At 40.7% G+C, this 19,721-nt stretch overlaps 1 long non-coding RNA gene across 1 annotated transcript; it reads right to left on the bottom strand.

The window, feature by feature from the left end:
• Positions 1-635: 635 nt before the first annotated feature.
• On the bottom strand, positions 636-4,067 carry LOC103105484 (uncharacterized). Its single transcript, XR_465548.3, has 3 exons — positions 3,958-4,067; positions 3,787-3,869; positions 636-1,078 (listed from the first exon to the last, which is right to left on the bottom strand). It is a non-coding gene; the product is annotated as an uncharacterized LOC103105484 (long non-coding RNA).
• Positions 4,068-19,721: the final 15,654 nt, after the last annotated feature.

Below are 19,721 nucleotides of genomic sequence, written 5' to 3'. Positions count from 1 at the left end.
TATCTCCTCATACCTTTAGAAGCAAAAGGAGTCACTCCCAAGGACAAGGCTACCTCCTCATCACCTTACCCCTCCCTAAGGAGGAGCTCCTGATGTGCTCACACTATGTATTTTGCTGTCTTCTAATTGGGGTAGATTTCTCCTCTAGATTGTAAGTCCTGGTCCAGACAACAGGGTGTTGGATGGAAAGGTGGAGGGGGTCTTGCATCAGAGATCTGTATAACGTTTGTATCTGCATCTATGCATTGGCATTTGTCACTAGGAAATTTTCCTTTTGTCCTGAGAAAGAATAAAGGGCTGCTGCTTCTACTCTCACTTTCTGACTTCAGGTTTGTAATTTGAGCCAGGGGTCATTTTTCATCCTACTCATCTTGAACTAGGGTACAACAAGCAATGCTGTTGGTGTAGACAGAACCCAGTATTTTCATGTTTCCAGATCTTTAATCTTTAAATGGCATGATCAGGTAGTTCAAGATCTGAATATATATTCATATATATATATATATATATAAGCTCCAGAGACTGAATTACTTTTCTGTTGATATCTTCAGCTATGTCCTTAATAATTAAAATGCTTTATACATTCATTAATTTATTTATTCATTAATCTCTTGAGAAGTATCCATAAAACTTTGTAGATTAGTCAGGCTGTCTGGAATCCATATGGTCCAATTAAAAAAACAATTGGAACTTAAAAGTCACATTATCATGCTGAGCAGTTGGCCAGTAGATAATATGAACTTCAAAAGAGGTATTAAGAAATGATTATTCTAATATAGATATAACTCTTATCAGAAATGTTCTTCCTATCTTAGTTCAATATCATATACCACAACTACATCCTTATCTCAAATTTTTGTACACACTGCAGCTAGATGGTTGTAAAGGTTCTGATTTCCACTGAAATTCCACTGATTTATTATTTCATACCAAACATCTTGTGCTTTTCCGAGACCATTTATAAATGGCGTAGTCTCTCTTGGAGATTTAACTTCCCACACATCAGGATGGACTGCTCAGTCCCATTGGCATTCTTCCTAGGGTTCTAGAGTCAGAGTTCCAAATTCTCTTCAAGGGGCTGTAGGGATGAAAAGGCACATTGTGAGAGATGCCCGTGGACCTCCTACCTCTGCAGAGGAGTGGAATCAAAGTATCTTCTCATATCTCTTCTTGTTCTTTCTTCTTTTGCAATGCTCACTTTTTATTGTTTTTGTGGTTGGTCTTTCTATTTACATTTTTGGGGTGATTGTATATATTATTTTCTTCTCTCTACTTACTCCCTTCTTCATTAGTTCATGTAAATCTTTTAATGCTTCTCTCCATTCATCATCTTTTTAATTTCTTCAGCATTGTAATATTTCATTAAAGTGCCACTATTTGTTTAGACATTCCCTGGTCAATGGTACTTACATTACTTTCAATTCTTTACTATCACAAAAAAGTGCTATTATAAATATTTTGGAATATAATACAATTTTCTTCTTATCAATGACCACTTTGGGGTGTGAGTCTAATAGTAGGATATCTAGATCAAAGGGTTTTGACATTTAAATCACCTTATTTATGTAATTCCAAATTGCTATCCACAATAGTTATACTGATTCACAACCTAAATAACAATCCTATAGTGTGCCTATCTTCCCAAAACCCCTCCAAAAAATGTTTATCTTTTGTCTTACCAATTCCAAGACAGGAGAGCAGCAAGGGCTAATCAACTGAGGTTAAGTGACTTGCCCAGGGTCACACATCTAGAAAGTATCTGAGACCAAATTTGAACCCAAGTCCTCTTGACTCTAGGCCTGGCTCTCTATCCACTCACCTCACTGCTCCTGTCTTCAATAATTTTTAAGAATGTAAAGTTCTGAGAACAAAAAGATTGAGAACTACTACTGATTTAGAGCATTTTTTTTTCATATGGCTGTTAATAATTTGTAATTCTTCTTTTGGGAATTGTTTATTCATATTATTTACTAAGCTCCTTACTTGTATAATAGTGAATATGTCTGTCTGTCACTCAGAAGGCCAGCTCAATTCCCCAATGAGGAGCCAAGGCAGCTAGGTAGTATAGTAGATAGATTGCCAGGCTGGAGTTGGGAAGACCCGAGTTCAAATGTGGCCTCATATTTACTAGCTATGTGACCCTGGGCAAGTTACTTAACCCTGTTTGCCTCAGTTTCATTATCTGTAAAATGAAGTGGAGAAGGAAATGGCAAACCACTCCAGTATCTTTGCCAAGAAAACTCCAAATGGGGTCAGGAAGAGTTGGACATGACTAAACAACAACAAAAGTGTAATTATATATACATGAAATATATAAAATCATGTATTCACAAAATTTAGACACAAAATAGAAACTTAACAAATATAAAATAATATTTTATTTTAGCAGTATGACTGAACTCTACTGTGCTAAACACTGGGAATATAAATGTACAAATTATCTTCTCAAGAAGTTTATATTTTTAAATATTTATTTTTATTTTGTTCAATATTTCCCAATTACATGTAACATTTAAAAAATCATTTAAAAAATTTTTTGAGGACCAAATCTTCTTTTTCCTTCTCACACTTTCCCACTCTTTTAGAAGGCAAGCAATTTGATATAGATTCTACATGCAAGGCCATATAAAACATATTTCCTCATTAGCTGTGTTACAAAAGAAAACACAAACAAAATAAAACAGTAAAAATAAAAAAATTTTTAAATATGCTTCAATCTACATTCAGAATTAATTGGTTCTCTCTCTGGAGGTGGATAACATTTTTCATCATGGGTCCTCTGGAATTGTCTGTCTTGATCAGAGTAGCTAAATCTTTCCCAGTTGATCATTTTTACAAAATTGCTGTGATTCTGAACAATGTTGCCCAGGTTCTGCTCCCTTCACTTTGCATCAGATCATATAAGTCTTTCCAGGTTTTTCTGAACTCATCCTGTTCATTTGTTGTTTCTTATGGCACAAGAGTATTCCATTACAACCATATACCACAACTTGTTCATCCATTCCCCAGGTGATGGACAACCCCTCAGTTTCCAATTCTTTACCACTACAAAAAGAACTACTGAAAATATTTTGGTACAGGTAGGTGCTTTGCCCTTATCTCTGATCTCTTTGGGATACAGACCCAGTAGTTATATTGCTGGGTCAAAGAGTTTGCAATAATTTTGTTGCCCTTTGAGCCTGGTTCCATATTGCTTTCCAGAATGGTTGTATCAATTTACAGTTCTACCAATAGCAACACAATCTTTCTAAAGCACAGGTTTAACTATATCACCACCTTCCTCAATAAACTCCAGTGATTCCCCATTACCTCCAGGATTAAATATAAAATCTTCGGCTTGGCTTTTAAAGCCCTTTATATCTTGGTTCCTTCCTATCTTGAGCAACCTGCTTAAAGTTAAGCCAAGCCCAGTATCTTCAAAAAGCATCTATGGGGGTGGGGGCAGCTGGGTGGCTCAGTGGATTGAGAGCCAGAGATGGGAAGTCCTGGTTTCAAATATGGCCTCAGACACTTCCCAGCTGTGTGACCCTGGGCAAGTCACCTACCCCCCTTTGCCTAGCCCTTACCGCTCTTCTGCCTTGGAACCAATACACCGTATTGATTTTAAGATGGAAGGTAAGGGTTTTTTAAAAAGGCATCTATAAGGGATATGGTAGGGAGAGTCAATAGGAGGTTTGGGGTATATAGTGACAGGACCATTAAGGTTTTTTGATCCCATGAGATAGGAAAGGAGATGAAGACAGGAATAGCATGCAATATCTGGACCTATCAGAAATGGTCACCTACTTTCTCTGGATCCACAAAAGGTAAAAAAAAAATAGGAACATGGTAAAAAAAATCTTCTGAGTCATAATGGTGGTGGATACAATCTGGAGAAGAGGCAGAGATTAAGGAGTTAGATGAGACCACAAGTGGACTGATTCCTGCCTAAGTAGTAGAGAAAACAGATCACCAGACCTTTCTTGACAGGCTTCCCGCAACATGGTGATATGGCTAAGCCTAGTTCAGGGGACTGGATCTGTACGGGCTCAGACCTCTGTCATTAGAATTTGGAGACTGCCTTGAATAATTGAAAGAAAATTGTTCTGGAACTCAGGTTCCAGTTCCATCTCTAGGTATACCACAGAGTCGTCTGGTTCTGGATCCTTCATGATAGTCCTCTGAGTCTCAATGTCTTTGCCTGTAACATGGGAATACCAATATTGGGGTATTGTGAGGTCCTAAAGAGAGACAATGAAATGAAAGGAAAGGAAGGGAAGGGAGAAGGGAATAAGTATTTCTATAGCACCTACTTTGAGCCAGGCACTATGGTAAACTCTTTTAAAAGTATGATCTTCTTTGATCCTCCTTATCCTGAAAAACTGGGTGCTATTACAATTTGCATTTTACATTTGAAGAAATGGAGGCAAATAGAGGTTAAGTGACTTGCCCAAGATCACACAGCTAGTAAGCGGCTAAGATTGGATTTGAACTCAGATCTTCCCGACTCCTTGTCCAGTGCTCTGTTCATTTTTCTACAGGGCTATATAATATCTGTTATTATTAGGTAATCAGTGATTAGGTAAGCCCTCTGTTGCCCAAGTCCCTGAGACTCAGTGAATCACTGACTCCCCACAGTCATACTGCCTACCCTAGCTGATCAATCACTTTTCCTGTGAAGAAAGAACCAGATTCTCCCATTAGGTCATGGCTGGGGATGGGCAGGGGACAAGCTGATAGAAGCTTTTACTGAGATCCAGGACATTCATGTTCTAATTCTAGCCTTTCTCAGCTCTTTGGTTGCGCCCAAAGGTCCTGGGAGGAGGGGAGGCAGAAGTACCTATAACCAGGCTTCCTTCTTTTCTAGAATGGAAATAATGTAATTCAGTATGTGGCCATAAGGGGTCAGCAACAGACAGTCCAGAGAAGAGAATGAAAGTATTCTGGGGCTCTGGGAGTCACCCTCTCCTCTCTTTTACCAGGGATCCAAGGAGCAGGCTCTTTCAATTCCATTAATAAATCTTTATTAAGCACCTGTCACAGGTTAAATGCTGGGCATCTGAAGGTGAAGCAAGACTTAAATCCTGCTTTCCAAGAACCTATAATCCCCTTGAGAAGACTAAGACAGGTATTCTAGGGGCCGACATGGAAGATCAGAGGTGCAAATAATGGTAGGACAGTGTAAAAGAATGGGAGTAGTCTGGAGTGGCTGGAATGTAGGGTATGAATGGTGTCAAATAAAGCTGGCACAGCTAGACTATGGAAGGCCTCAAGGGCCAGGCTAGAGATTTGTTTCATTCTCTAAGGAATGAGGAGCCACTAAAGTGTTTTTATGTTATTGTTGGGGTTTTTTTTAATGATTTTTATTGATTTTTGTTTTTTTACAACACTGACATTTCTCCCTGCTTCTCTTTCTTCAAGCCATCCTTTATAAGAGGAATAACAACTGGAGATCTGATTTCATTGATATAATGAAAATGAAATACCTTTTACCAATGCTGATCAGCACCTTCTCTGCAGTTTATAGGCTTAGAGACTTTCCCAAAGCCAAGAGATCAAACAGGCCAGTATTTGTCAGTCAGGACTTGACCTCAAGTCTCCTTGGTTCCAAGGCCACCTCTCTATTCATTCCACCTTGCTGCCTCTCATTACTTTTATTTTTTAATTTAAAAAAAATTTTTCCCCAGGGTTCCATGATCTTTTTGTCTTCGCTCCCCCCTCCCAGAGTTGACAAGCAATTCCACTAGGTTATACACATATTATTACTCAAATCCTATTTTTCATATTATTTATATTTGTAACCTTTTAAAACCCAAACCCCAAATCATATGCCCATATAAGCAAGTGAAGTGATACATCATGTGTTTTCTTTTGTGTTTCTGCTCCCCCAGTTCTTCCTCTGGATGTGGAAAGTGTTCCTTCTCATAAGTCCCTCAGAGTTGTCCTGGATCATTGCAGTGCTTTTTAGTAACAGTCTATCACATTTGATCTCCTCACAATGTTTCAGTTACTGTATACAATGTTCTCCTGGTTCTGCTCATTTCACTCTGCATCAGTTCATCGCCGTCTTCCCAGTTCATATAGAAATCAAATAGCTCATCATTCCTCATAGTACAATAGTACCATCATATGCCACCATTTGTTCAGTAATTGTCTCTCATCCCTTTTAAAATGAATATTAAAGAGAATGAAAAGGAGTTCAGTAAAACTTACCAAAGTATCAGAAAAGCCTGACCTTATATGTGTGTTCTACAGCTGTGGTCCCCCACCTTGGAAAGGAGGGACATATCTTCCCTCATCTCTTTGTGAGGATCCAGCTTGGTCATAATTGTATGGCCTCCGGTTTGGGGGTTTTGTTGCCATTCTTTCCATTTACATTGTTGTCGTCATTGTGTCTCTCCTTTAGGTTCTATTTTCTTTACATTGTTCCCAAGAGTCGGCCTGGGCAACACTGCATTCATTGTATTTATCATTTCGGACAGCAAAGGACGATCCCATGACCACAATGGCGTATTTGGGCATTTTCCAGTCAGTTACTTTGTTCCCAGTTCTTTGCTTCCATCAAGTGTTGCTATTGCTATTTTGGACCATTGTTACTGTTTAGCAAACTAGTCATCAAACAAATTAATTCCTTACGATGTGCTAAATCCCAGGGTTACAAGAAAGGCAAAAGCCCTTTCCTTGCCTCAAAGCACTCACATTTTCATGGAAGGAGACAACATGCACATACAATGTACTGACAGTATAAATGGAAGGTATAGAGAAGGCACAGAGAGACGGGTGCTGGAAAAGTCTCCCTATAGAAGTTGGAATTTAAGCTGAGTCTTGAGGGAAGCCAGGAGAGGGAGAGGGCAAACAGCATTTCTGGCATGCAAAACATCCAGGAAAATGGCACAGAGTCAGGAAGACAGAGGGTTATATGCCAGGAGCAGCAAGAGGCTGGGATTGTTGAATCTTAGAGTACATGGAAGGGAGTAAAGAATAAGAAGCCTGAGTGGGGTGGGGGTGGGGGCAGGGCAGCTGGGTGACTCAACGGATTTGAGAACCAGGCCCAGAGACAGGAAGTTCTGGGTTCAAATTTGAGCTCAGACACTTCCTAGTTGTATGATCCTGGACAAGACATTTAAACCCCCATTGCCTAGTCTTTACATATTATTCTGCCTGGGAGTCAATATTTAGTATTGATTCTAAGACAAAAGGTAAAGGTTAAAAAAAAAAGAATAAAATGTCTGCAAATGTAGGAAGGTTGTGATGGATGTTGAATGATTTTCTTTTTGATCCTGGAGGTGATAGGGAGCTACTGCTCTCTGAGTAGGGGATAACAGAGAAGCATAATCAAAGCCTCCTTTTTAATTCAACTGGAAATACAAAGAAATAAATACTCTAGTCTAAAAAATGTTTTCCAGGCTCTTCCCCATAGGAAAGTACGTAGAACAAAAGCTAAGGCCTTTCTTAGGGAAATGGATTGAGATTCATAACTCAATTTAACTTAGTATCAAGTATTAACATGGTTTCCCAATCACCTGAAGTGATTATTGCCATGATCCACCCCAAAAAATGCTGTTGTCATTCATAAAGGACTGCAACATGGACCCAATGGAGGACTTTCTTTCCAATCCTTGAGAAGAGAGTGGTCAAGGAAGGAACTAAATGGTGACTATTCTAGAATGCTAATCTTATGCTGAATTTTAACATATTAGAACTTTTTTTTGGTCAAGATTTCTATAAATACTGGCACAAATCATCTTGGGGTAGATACATATGGGAGAAACAATGCCATTTTGGACATCACTCTTTCTAAGTTTGAATATACAATGTTGATAAATGAAATAAAACTGTTTTTGTCCAAGTTGTGCCTAAAATATAATATTAATATTTTTCCTTTGACAGGAATGACCTGGTCAGAACTATACTTTAGGAAGATCACTTTGGAAACTGAATGGGAGATGGACTATAGTAGGGAGACCCTTGAATCAGAGAGACCAACCAGTAGATTATTGTAGTAATCCAGGCAGGTAATGACTAGAGCCTGCACCAGGGTGATGGCAAGTGTGAGTAGGGAGAGCCCCTGTGTGTAAGAGGATGAGAGGTTTTATTGTCTTTATAGGTTATATATGTACACATGAGTCTGTCTAAAAGGGGCTAGAAGGGAGAGAAGACTAGATATCTCTAGTGTCTCTGCCCTGACCCTTCTCCAAGGGACACTGGTTCCTGCCAAGAGGAGAAGTAAGAGACAATAGACTGGCCAGTGTGATCTCTTTTAAAAAAAAGTAGGTACCAGGCTAGAATTATATCTATCTGCTCCCTTAAATATTATTAATCTAGGAGATATAATCTTTAGGTTCAAGCTAAACTCCTGACAACTTTTCATTAATAAGAAAAGAGTGCTCCAAGCTGTATAGCCAAAGCTTGACTCCCTTCCTGAGAAATGGAGACACATAGCAAAGAACAAAGGAGCCAATTTATCTAAGCTGATAGTAAAACAAAAATCAGAGATACACGGAAGAAAGTGACAATACAAAACGAATGAGCTCTCCCTTTGGAAGTAGGATAATGACTTGTCCAAGACTGGGCATCCCAGATCTCACCGAAGGGAAAATTTCCTGAAACCTTTAGTGTAGCAAGCTGAGGATAGAGACGTGATTGTAACTGTCAGCTTCTCCAAACATTAGTTTCTTTCTTTTCCTTCACTGGTATGAAGAGAGGTTGGAATAGTTCATCTTCTTTCAGGAACCTGGAAGTCAGAAGTGCCCAGATCTTTATTTCCTCCTGCTTTCAACAATTCCACCTGCTCCTCATGCAAGTGAGGGACAGCGAGAAAACAGTCTCCACCAATGAAGAGAAAGCCTCATTCAACTGACCTTTTGAACCAAGGAAACTACAAGGCTTGGCAACATATTGCATATGTGAAGTGTGTATAGGAGAAGAGTTGAGGATGACATCTAGGTTGTGAGTCTGGGTGAATGGGAGTTTAGTGGTAACCTCATAGGGAAGTTCAGAAGAGAATGATAATGAGCATGAAATAGAAGCAAATCAGACCTAATAGAGAACTATTAATTTGTTTGTGGGTAGGCCTAGGCAACATAATAAAAATGACAATACTACTGAAATTAATTTACTTATTTATTGCTCTACCGATGAAGTTAGCAAAGGATTATTTTATAGAACTGGAAAAAAATCATGATATTCATGAAACAAAGGTCAAGAATTTCAAGAATAATAATTTTAAAAAGTGGGAGGAAAGGGGATCTATTAGTACCAGATTCCAAACTATGCTACAAAGCCATAATAAGAACAATTTTCTTCTGGTTAAAAAATAGATAGCTTGATCAGTGGAACAGATTGAATATATTCAGAAGCAAGTGAATATAGTGGTATAGTGTATGATAAACCCACATACTGGAATAAGGACTCTATATAAACAAAATCTTCTGGGAAAACTGGAAAGCAGTTTGGCAGAAATTAAATATAGTCCAAAATCTGCCATTCTATATAGAGATACATTTCAAATATATGACTTAGACACAAAAAATTACTAATCATGAGCAAATTAGAGAATCAGAGAAGTTTCAGATCTATGAATAGAATTCATGACTGAACAAGAAATAGAGATGACCATACTCAATAAAATTGCCAATTTTGATGATGTAAAGTTAAAAAAGATTTTGTATACATTTTAATACAGTTAAAAGGCAAACAAGTACATGGGAAAGTATCTTTGTAGCAAGTTTCTCTGATAAAAGTCTCTCATATTCAAAATATATAAGGAAATGATTCAAATGTGTATGACCAAGAGTCATTCCCCAAAAGATAGTCAAAGGATAAGAATGGGAGGTTTTCAAAAGAAATTGAAGTTATCAGTGACCATATAGTTTCTTTCAAAGTGCTCAAAATCACTAATAATTAAAGGAATGTATTGTTGGTGGAGCTGTATATTGGTCTACCCATCCTGAGGAGCAATTTGGAACTGTATCTCCCAAAGTTCCCAAACTATACATACTCTTTGATCCAGCTATAGCCTTATAGCCCACTAAAGAGATAAAGAATAAAGGGAAAATTGTATATACACACACACACAATATTTAGAGCAGCACTTTTTATAGTAGTTACAACCTGGGAGAATTTTCCTGATGGGGAATGACTAAACAAATTATGGTACATGAATTTAATAGAATATTATTGAGCCTTAAAAATGATGAAGTGAACAGTTTCAAAGAAAACTAGGACCAATGTCTTGGAGCTGAATCAGTAAAGTGAGCAGGCTTAAGAGAACAATTTATAAAATGATGATAATGATGATAGAGAAACTTTGAAAGACTTTAGCAAACAGATCAATGCTGTGATAAATTATGAGTCCAGAGAACTGAAGATGAATTATACCACACACCTCCAGTCAGAGAAATTATGGACCTAAATTTTAGAGAAAAACATTTTGGGGCATGACCAACATGAGAATGTGTTTTACTAGACTATGCATGTTTGTTGTGAGAGTTTTCTCCTCACTCCCATTATTCATTGGAAGGGGCAAGAGAAAGAAGAGAATACATATTTTTTAATATATGTAATATGTATATATAAAAGGTGTGTATATACACACATACATAAATAAGCATGAAAAGTTACAAGTTGGGAAGGAAGGAGGCTATGCTTGTACTAATGACCAACCACTTGAACAAAGAGATGAGTACCTTGTGATTCAGAGACCTTGAGTTGGGCACAGAGGGGAGAGCTATGTAAATCTGGACTGGAACAAAGAAACAATTTTAATCTAAAGTCTGGAGGGAGGATAGAGTAAATCACACAACAGGGAGCTGCACAGTTCCTAGTTCTGAAAGTAGCCAGGACCCCGTATCTGCTATGTTAGGAAAAGTATGTCAGGCAGCCAGATGGGTTGGGGCCTTAGCTTAATCAAAGGAAGAGGCTCTCCTAACTTCCCCCTAGTGTGACCAAGGAAAGTGGCTTTAATCCTGAACACTTAAGAAGACCCACACCCTTAGATTACAAACATCTGTTGTGTCATCTATAGCCATAATTCCAAAGTCAAGTAACCCTTCAAAGAGAAAAGATTGAGGGAGTGATGGTCCAGCCACAGCCATAGTCCTACTCCTCTCAGAGATAGCATTCTGGATAGAGTGGAGTGTTTGAGATCCATCTAAAATTTCCAGTTTTGGGGGCAGCTGGATAGTTCAGTGGATTGAGAGCCAGGCCTAGATATGGGAGGTTCTGGGTTGTAAAGATAATTTTACCATTGTGACTTAAAATCTAAATTTAATTGGTTGCTAGAGAAAATCCCAAATAATAAAATTCCCAAGTCAGCTGGAAATTTTATGGTGATTTAATTGATATAGTGGAGGAGATTAAGAAGAAGGAAAAGGAATAGGATTTCTCCCGCCTGGCTAGTGGGGGAGGGGGAGGGAGATTAGGAGATCTAGAAAGTAAGGTTTTGGAGTGTGAAGGAGGAAGGAATCAACCTGAACTCCAAAAGGGCTCAGCCAAGAGGCCCAAACCTGAATCAGTTCAAGGGCAAACTCACTGCCAAACCCAGACAAATAACTGTCACCACTCCAAGATGTCAGAATGCCTAGTATGCTGCCAGCCAGAGTCGCCTCTCCAGGGAAAGAGGGTGAAGAGAGCCAGTGACATGCCTTATATAGATGGTTTTATGTCACTTTCCTGCGCCTCATCTGTACCAATGATAGCTTAGCTTGACTTAGGACAGCCTAGGGGTCTGTCTGCTTTTTCTGCACATGTCTGTTGAAGGCCATTTCCTCAGATAATTAAATCTTTGCATATGGTGCAGGCATCCCGACCTTGTTAAATTGAGTAGGGTAGAGAAATGCAGAGTTCCCAAGACTTGATTCTGTTAAACCAAGTATCTCCATTGTTATTGACCAGGAAATAGCTAAATCAGATCTTCTAAAGTACGGTCTGATTGGGGTGGAATAGTTTTAAAATTCACAGGTTCAAATCTGGCCTCAGACACTTCCCAGCTGTGTGACCCTGGGCAGGTCACTTAACCCCCATTGCCTAGCCCTTACCACTCTTCTGCCTTGGAGCCAATACACAGTATTGACTCCAAGAAAGAAGGTAAGGGTTATAAAAAAAAAAAAGTAATTAATTAAATAAAAGGAAGCCAGCCACCCACCCCCACTCCAAGGAAGTCCCTGGGATGAAGGAGATAGTCTCTTCCAGGGTAGATCCAGGTGAGTTAAGCTGGCTTCAATGAGCCGTCCTGGAAACTGTAGGCTAAGAATGGAGCCAAAATAGCATTGGGGTGCACTGAGAAAGAAATGTGGCTGTCCAAAGAAAGACCTAAACAATCATTGGTCTAGTCTGTCTTAGGGGATGGGGTAAAAAAAATTACCCAGCCCCACCGAATCTCCCTAGGACACATTGTAAATATCTCAAAGAGAACTTCTACATCAGCATCTCAGTTCTTCTCTTGTAACAAAAGAATATAACTAGGTTTCCACTGTCTGGTATTTCTCTCAGAGTTTAATCTCTACCCCACTCCTCCACACCAATGCCCACCCCTAACCTCATTGGCTCTGGCCTAGCCCTCCTCTGTTTTCCACTACAGCCCTGTAGCCCACTTATCAAACTAGGGATTAACTGGGTGTAGTTATAATGGGTCATTATGGGTCTGGGATGACAATGATAGAAATAGTGATGCCCACTGGCACCCTGATCCTGTGGCTATCATTAGTACAACACACTAGAAGCTGTGACCATGAGGTGAGCAGGAGTAGGGATGCTGTGTTCTCCTGGCCTTTGCCCTGGATGGACCTAATGGCTGGAGTCTTTCTCTTATCCAGAGACTTCCTGCCATTTAGGATAGTACTGGGGAGTATGGGGGCTGATGGCCAGACCAGGGCATGGGGAGCCCCCAGGGAAGTAGGCTGCAAATAGGTGACATATCTGGTGAGGTGAGACTCAGATGGCAGGTGCCCAGTTAAGCTAGGGTGGAGTGGGCAGCCTTATGGAGGAACTGACCTAAGTCCAAAGCCTTGCCTAGAGTCCTGATCTCTCTGGAACTGGGCCAGCAAATCAGTGCCCTGTTTGGCCTTGGGAGAGAGCCTTCAACTGGAACAGAACCATCAGGAGAGGAAGACTGTTGGGGTGGTGTGCAAGGGTGAAGAGACATAAGAAAGGATAAGCACAGGTTGTCCTCCAGGAATTGAGCTAACTCAAGGGGAAACAGTGGGTAGGAATCTATGCTGATTCCAAAGAATTTGACATTTCTGGTGGAATAATCATGAGCCAGCTCAAGGAGACACTTTCAGGGGAAAGGGAGCATTACCAAATCAGCCTCAGGTTTATTTCTATACAGGAAGAGGAATTTCCTAGAATGATCTGACACTCTAGGCAAGAGTCAAAGGACATTGGAAACTGGGCTGTGGACCTATCTCCACCTCTATTCCACCAACTCTGACTTCCCATTCCTCCTTTCTATTGGGAACTGCTAGTAAAAGGGCTAGGGTAGGGCTAGGAAGGAACTGTAGTCTTTCTGGAGCTTAAGCAGCCCCATGTTATCTCTGACCTCTGCCCATTTGTGCCCAGCCATCCAGCCTTCCATGTTCAATGTGCACCTGCTGCCCTAAACCCATCTTGATGTTGGCTAGCTCTGAACAATGAATGACTATTACTCTGGAGGTGAGGAGGAAGGGCAAGTTGGGCACTAATTCACGAGGCCTGGCCATTAGTCCTGGAGTCTTCTGAATGTTTCCAGTCTCTAAGAGACTTAAGACTGAAACTGGTCTGTAGTCTATTCTATTCTAAGTACCCAACAGAATGTTCCAAGTCACTTGTAGGGTGTGCTAGGATTGAGCCCCTACAAGAGAGGGAAAATGCTGTGGGGGACCAACCCTTGCAGGGTTCAGGGGTCCCTTGTAGGATGATGGCATTGATGAGATGAGAGACAGTTAAAGTTTTTACCTGTAGCCAGGCATCACAGTAACTGCTCTGCCTTGGCTTGGACTGATTTTATTTTTATACCCTCAAGTGATTACACATACTCTTGGCACACAGTTTTATTTTCAACATACATGCTTCCTTAGAGATAATGGAATAGGTCATACATTAACTTTTACAAAATTGTTTGATTAACATTCTATAATTATCCTATATTCTTTATTTCCATAGATTCTAACAACAAACACAAAGCTTTGCAGAAGATATATGTGTTCTCATCACAAGTAGCACAGATAGAGGTCACTTCCTCATTAACCCGTGAGGTACAAGACATGCAACTGCTAAGAATAATTATTTGTTATACTAGCCAGTTACACAATCAATCAGACTTCAAAGGGTACAATCAACATAACATTGTTACCAAGCCTGCAGGGTTAAAGGAACACAATCAACATAACCCAGTTTAAGTATGATATCGATAACAATTTTTCATTCTCCAGTTTTACTAAAGTATCCTTGACATGTTACCTAGCCTATGAAATTAGCAACAATCCAGTGGGGTGGAACATACCAGCTTTTCCATGAAAGGCAATTCTCTATATTTTTTTCGGGGTCCCATCTAACATCCTTTATCCAAATAGGTACATAGGAGTCCTTAGGTCTGATTTTGTAAGTAGAATCTCTTGGCAATATTCTAAGGGGAATTTCTGTATCATTACATATAAGGGTGGAATTTTCTTGGAGCTGAGTGAAAATAGTAATCATAACAATTCCAGTAATAAAGGGTGTTAATAAGAGAGGAGTCACATGGGGGGGTCTTAGTAGGTATTTCCATCCTTCCTAGGGGCTGCTGTGCAGTCCCCGGGTTCCACCTGAGACCATGTCAGACAGTGTGAATTTGGTGGCTCCTGGCAGGAAAAGGGGCGGTTAGGTGGCTCAGTGGATTGAGAATTAGGCCCAAAGACAAGAAGTCCTAGGTTCAAATCTGGCCTCAGATACTTCTTAGCTGTGTGACTGTGGGCAAGTCACTCAACCTCCATGGCCTAGCCCTTACTACTCTTCTGCCTTACAACCAATACATAGCACTGATTCTAAGACAGAAGATTAAGGTTTAAAAAAAAAAGGAGAGGGAAAGAGAGTGCCTTGGGGCTTTCATGAAGCAAGATGGATCCTGGCTTGGGTTTAGTGGTGATGGTTATCTGGGCCCACATATCTGTGTTATGTCTCTCATCAGTGTATACAGTACATCCTAAATTCCATCATATCTGCCCTGGTGGTCAGTCCATTCTGACAGTTCGTCTATACTGAGATGACTTTCTTTGGCTGATGGTGGTGACAGCAGCCAGCCCTGAGGAGGCAGGCTATGTAGCAGCTGGTCAGTCAGAGTGAGGGGGACCAAGTGCAGGGAACCACAGAACTAAAAGCATCCAACTTGAGGGGACTAGAGAGATCAACTAGTTCTACAATCCCCTCCCTAACCCCATTTTACAGATGAAAAAACTGAAACCCAGAGACTTATACAATTAAAGTCCCCTGTCTACAAAGTGTCAGAGGTATGGCTTCCATCTAGGCTTCCTGACTCCCATTAAACCAAGCCACTTACCTATGCATATGTGTGCCTGTTTGTATACATACAGGTGTCTGTTTTCTTTGGAATGTCCTGTACCTTGGGGTGTTCATGTGGGCATGTTCTCTGCCCCAGATCTTGTCTTCCTAAGTAGTGGGATGATCGACGTCTCCTCGAAGTCTGGTACTTGCTCCATGTTCTCTGCCTGTCAGGCCTCACCAGGGCAGGAATACTTTTTGGGGAGGGGACTGGGACCTCATGCCTCCTTTCTTGAGGGAGTTGCCCTGACCCAATCCTCTACTCCATAGGGAGGCTCCAGTTTGACAGTGGAGGCTATGTCATGAATGACAAGGTTATCACATACTATACAGCTATCATTGCCTAGATGTCCTTGGGGCTACACTTCCTGAGAGATGCTTTTGGGGACTATGGCCACCCTTGAACAGCTTGGCATATTGATCCACTTGGCTGCTCATGGTAAGTAGGCTTTACTTTTTGCCCAGGTCTGCCTCAACATTCACCAATTCTTCTTGCCACTCCTTCTTACCTGCTGGCCTTCCTCTGCACCAAGTTGGGATTAGAAAGGTCCTTTCACTTACTTCAGACCTTGACTTCTCTCCAATCTCCCACCACCAATGGGCATCGATGGTTATTTCTTTGGTCTCCTGGATTATCAGTACAAGGAAAGTCACTGGACAGTATTGGAGACAGAGTTGTCTGGAGGACAAGTACCAACTTATAGCCTCCTTGAGCAGACCTCTTCACTAGGATGAGGTTCATACTTCCTATCACTGTCTATCTCCTTTTCTCTCTTTCTTGAAATTTGTTAGAAGCTCCCAAGACCTAAAGGTTGTTGCAGGTAGAATGAGGGTTTTAGAGTTAAAAGGCTGGGTTAGGAGTAGCTACGTAGCACACTGGACAGAACACCAGGTCTGGAGTCAAGAGGACCTGGGTTCAAATATGACAATACATTTCCTAGCTGTGTGACCCTGGGCAAGTCACTTTTTTTTGAACCCTTACCTTACGTCTTGGAATCAATACAATAAACATCTTTATACAAGTGACTTGCCCAGGGTCACACAGCTAGGAAGTATCTGAGGCCAAGTGTGAACCTAGTAAAGACCTCCTGTCTTTAGGCCTGGCTCTCAACCCACTGAGCCATCCAGCTGCCCCTGGGCAAGTCACTTAACCTCAGTTGCCTAACCCTTATCACTCTTTTAATTTTTTTAAAATTAAGTTTATCCATTTAATTAATTAATTTAGAATATTTTCCCATGATTACATGATTCATGTTCTTTTCTTCCCCTCCTCCCACCCCCTCCCTTAGCCAATGAGTAATTCCACTGGGTTTTACATGTGTTATTGACCAAGACCTATTTCCATATTATTAATATTTGCACTAGAGCCTTATCACTCTTTTTAGAATCAATATTTAGTATCAATTTTAAGACAAAAGATAAGAATTTTTAAAATTATGTATAGAAACAATTTTTAGCAATTATTATCTGATATTTTGCAATCTAGATTCTCACTTTCCCTCCTTTCCCTCCCTCTCTTCCCAAGAGTAACCTATAGTCTGATATAAGTTATAACAATGCTGTCATTCAATACATATTTCTTTATTCCTCATGCCATGAAAGAAGACACATATCACAAATAGAAGAAAAAAATCACAAAGGAAATAAAGTGGAAAATTGTGTTTTGATCTGCATTTGGAACTTTTTTAGGAATTTGGAAGCTATGACAGTTGGTACATATGTGTTTGTATTAATATTGTTTCATTGTCTATGGTGCTTTTTATCAATATGTATCAAGATTTATTTCCTTTGATTAGATCTATTTTTACTTTTGCTTTGTCTGAGATTATGATTGCTACACCTGCTTTTTTTACTTTAGCTGAGACATAAAATATATTCTGCTCCAGCCCCTTACTTTTACTCTATGTGTGTCCTCTGATTTAAATTTGTTTCTTTAAATAGCTTACTGTGGGATTCTGGTTTTTAATCCACTCTGCTCTCCTCTTCTGTTTTTTGGGTGAGTTCATCCCATTAACATTTATAGTTATGACTACTAATTGTGTTTCCCTCCATCTTATTTTTCCTGTTTATCTTTCTCTCTCTTTTATTTCAGCCTTTCCCTATTCACAAATGTTTAACTTCTGACTATCACCTCCCCCAATTCACCCTCACTTTTGTCCATCCTGTCCTCTTACTTCCCCTCCCTTTCTCTTTGGGGTAAGGTAGAGTTCTATAGCCAAATGAATATGGATGTTATTCTCACTTTAAGCTAATTTCGATGAGAGTAAATTTCAAGGATTGCCTGCTTCCTCCCTCCCTCATCTTCTCCTCCACTATATTAATTCTTATGCCCCTCTTCATGTAAGATAATTTTTTCCCTTCTATTTCTTCTTTTCTCTTCTATCAGTGTGTTCCTCTTACTTATTCCTTGATTTTTAAAATATCATCCCATTCTATTCAATTTATTATCTTCCTTCTTTCTATGGGTATACCTACAGAAGATGAGGTTTGTTTGTTTGTTTGTTTGTTTGTTTAAAAGGGGGTAGGGGTAGGGCTGGGATTATGGCAAATATTGAGGGTAGCATGGGGCTGCAGTGAGGGGGGCCTGCCCTGGTCATTTGCTTCCTGGGTATCTTTCCCAGTGTCTACTTCCCCAGGACTCTGTTGGAATTCTCTCTGCTCTGTCAGAGAAGAGAACCTTGTGGTGGATGGTATGGCCAGTTCAATCCAGAACAGAAATGATAATCAACTACTTCCTGGAAGCAGGTACTGCCCAGGTCAGAGCTGGGCCTGGGCCTGGTTCTGAGGTAGTGTCTTCTCAGCAAATAGCACCAGTCCAAAGCTGGGAGAGTTAATTCTGGCCTTTTTCTTTCTTTTTTTTAAACCCATATCTTCCATCTTAGAATCATTACTAAGTATTGGATTCAAGGCAGAGTAGCAGTAAGGGCTAGGCAATGGCTGACCCAGAGTCACACAGCTAGGAAGTGTCTGAGGCCAGATTTGTACCCAGGACCTCCCATCTCTGGTCCTGGCTCTCAATCCACTGAGCCACCCAGCTGTGACCCCATGCAGTGACATTTTTCAACCACATCTTTCTCTACTTCTCAAGATCAGATCAGGGCCAGCCGCTCAGTTGCCCAGGCTAAACTAGGCTTCTTCAGGGAGTCAGGTCCTAGTCCTACTCTACTTCCCTCCACAAACTCCTGATCCTGGCAGTGTCAGACAGGAGAAGATGGTCCAACACCACATGCTTCAGAAGGAGACCCTACAAGTGCAGACATGGATCTCTGGGGCTATAAAGAGCCAAATTGGAAAAGGGACCTTTTGCTCTGGCTGCCTTATCAGCAACCAGCCTCAATCCACCTGACTCTGTGTATTGGAAAAGAAAAAAATATCAGGGAAAGTCAGTGGATTTCAGCCCTTCCTGCCAGTCCCTTTATTCCAAGGGAAATTCTTCACTCCCCCTTCCCCTATCAGTTTCCCCCTTTTCCTTCTGCTCCCTCACCCACACACATCTCTTTTCTTCTTTGAGGTAGATCCCTGGACCCTACTGCCCAAGTAGGGAACTGGGATGTGGTTTGTCTTTGAATTCCCGGCTGCAGACTCTTGACTTGTCCCCTCCAGGCCCAGCATTATGGATCCAACCACACAGCAATGCTCAAGGGCAGTGATTTCTACTACAGTGATGCTAGCCAATGGTTTGATAACATGGACAAGCTAATCCAGCTTATTAAGGAAAAAGTGGGTATCTGGGTGGGTGATTTGTGGAGAGGATGGGATGCTGGCTGGATAGCCGAATCAGCAAAGTGATGGCAGCATTATCAGTGTCCTCCACTCTCCCCAAGTCTGTTACCTATGGGAGCTGAACGAGGCCCACCTCACCTGGTACTAGAGTAGTGGAGGTGCTAGGGAAGAGGAGAAGGGAGTAGGGAGAGAAGCCCTCTCTGCTCCAGTGACCCCACTCCTCAGGCCCCAGGACAGTGAAGCAGGATGACTTCTTTCCACATGCAGACAGCCCCCATCAGTTCTGGACTGGCTACTCTGCCATCCATCCTGCTTTACAACTATATATGCACTTAAATCATACATTTCTGCAGTTGGTGATTTTGCTAGAGGGGTGGGGAGAAGATTAAAGGAAAGGTGTGAGAGTTCTTGGAAGGAAGATAAAAGATTAAATTAGGGCATCTGGATAGCTCAGTGGATTGACAGCCAAGACTAGAGACTAGAGAAGTCCTGGGTTCAAATTT

Source organism: Monodelphis domestica, chromosome 3, assembly GCF_027887165.1.
Source record: "Monodelphis domestica isolate mMonDom1 chromosome 3, mMonDom1.pri, whole genome shotgun sequence".
Classification (NCBI taxonomy): Eukaryota; Metazoa; Chordata; class Mammalia; order Didelphimorphia; family Didelphidae; genus Monodelphis; species Monodelphis domestica.
The sequence above is the reverse complement of the archived record's forward strand: the minus strand, read 5'-3'. Positions and strand labels throughout refer to the sequence as shown.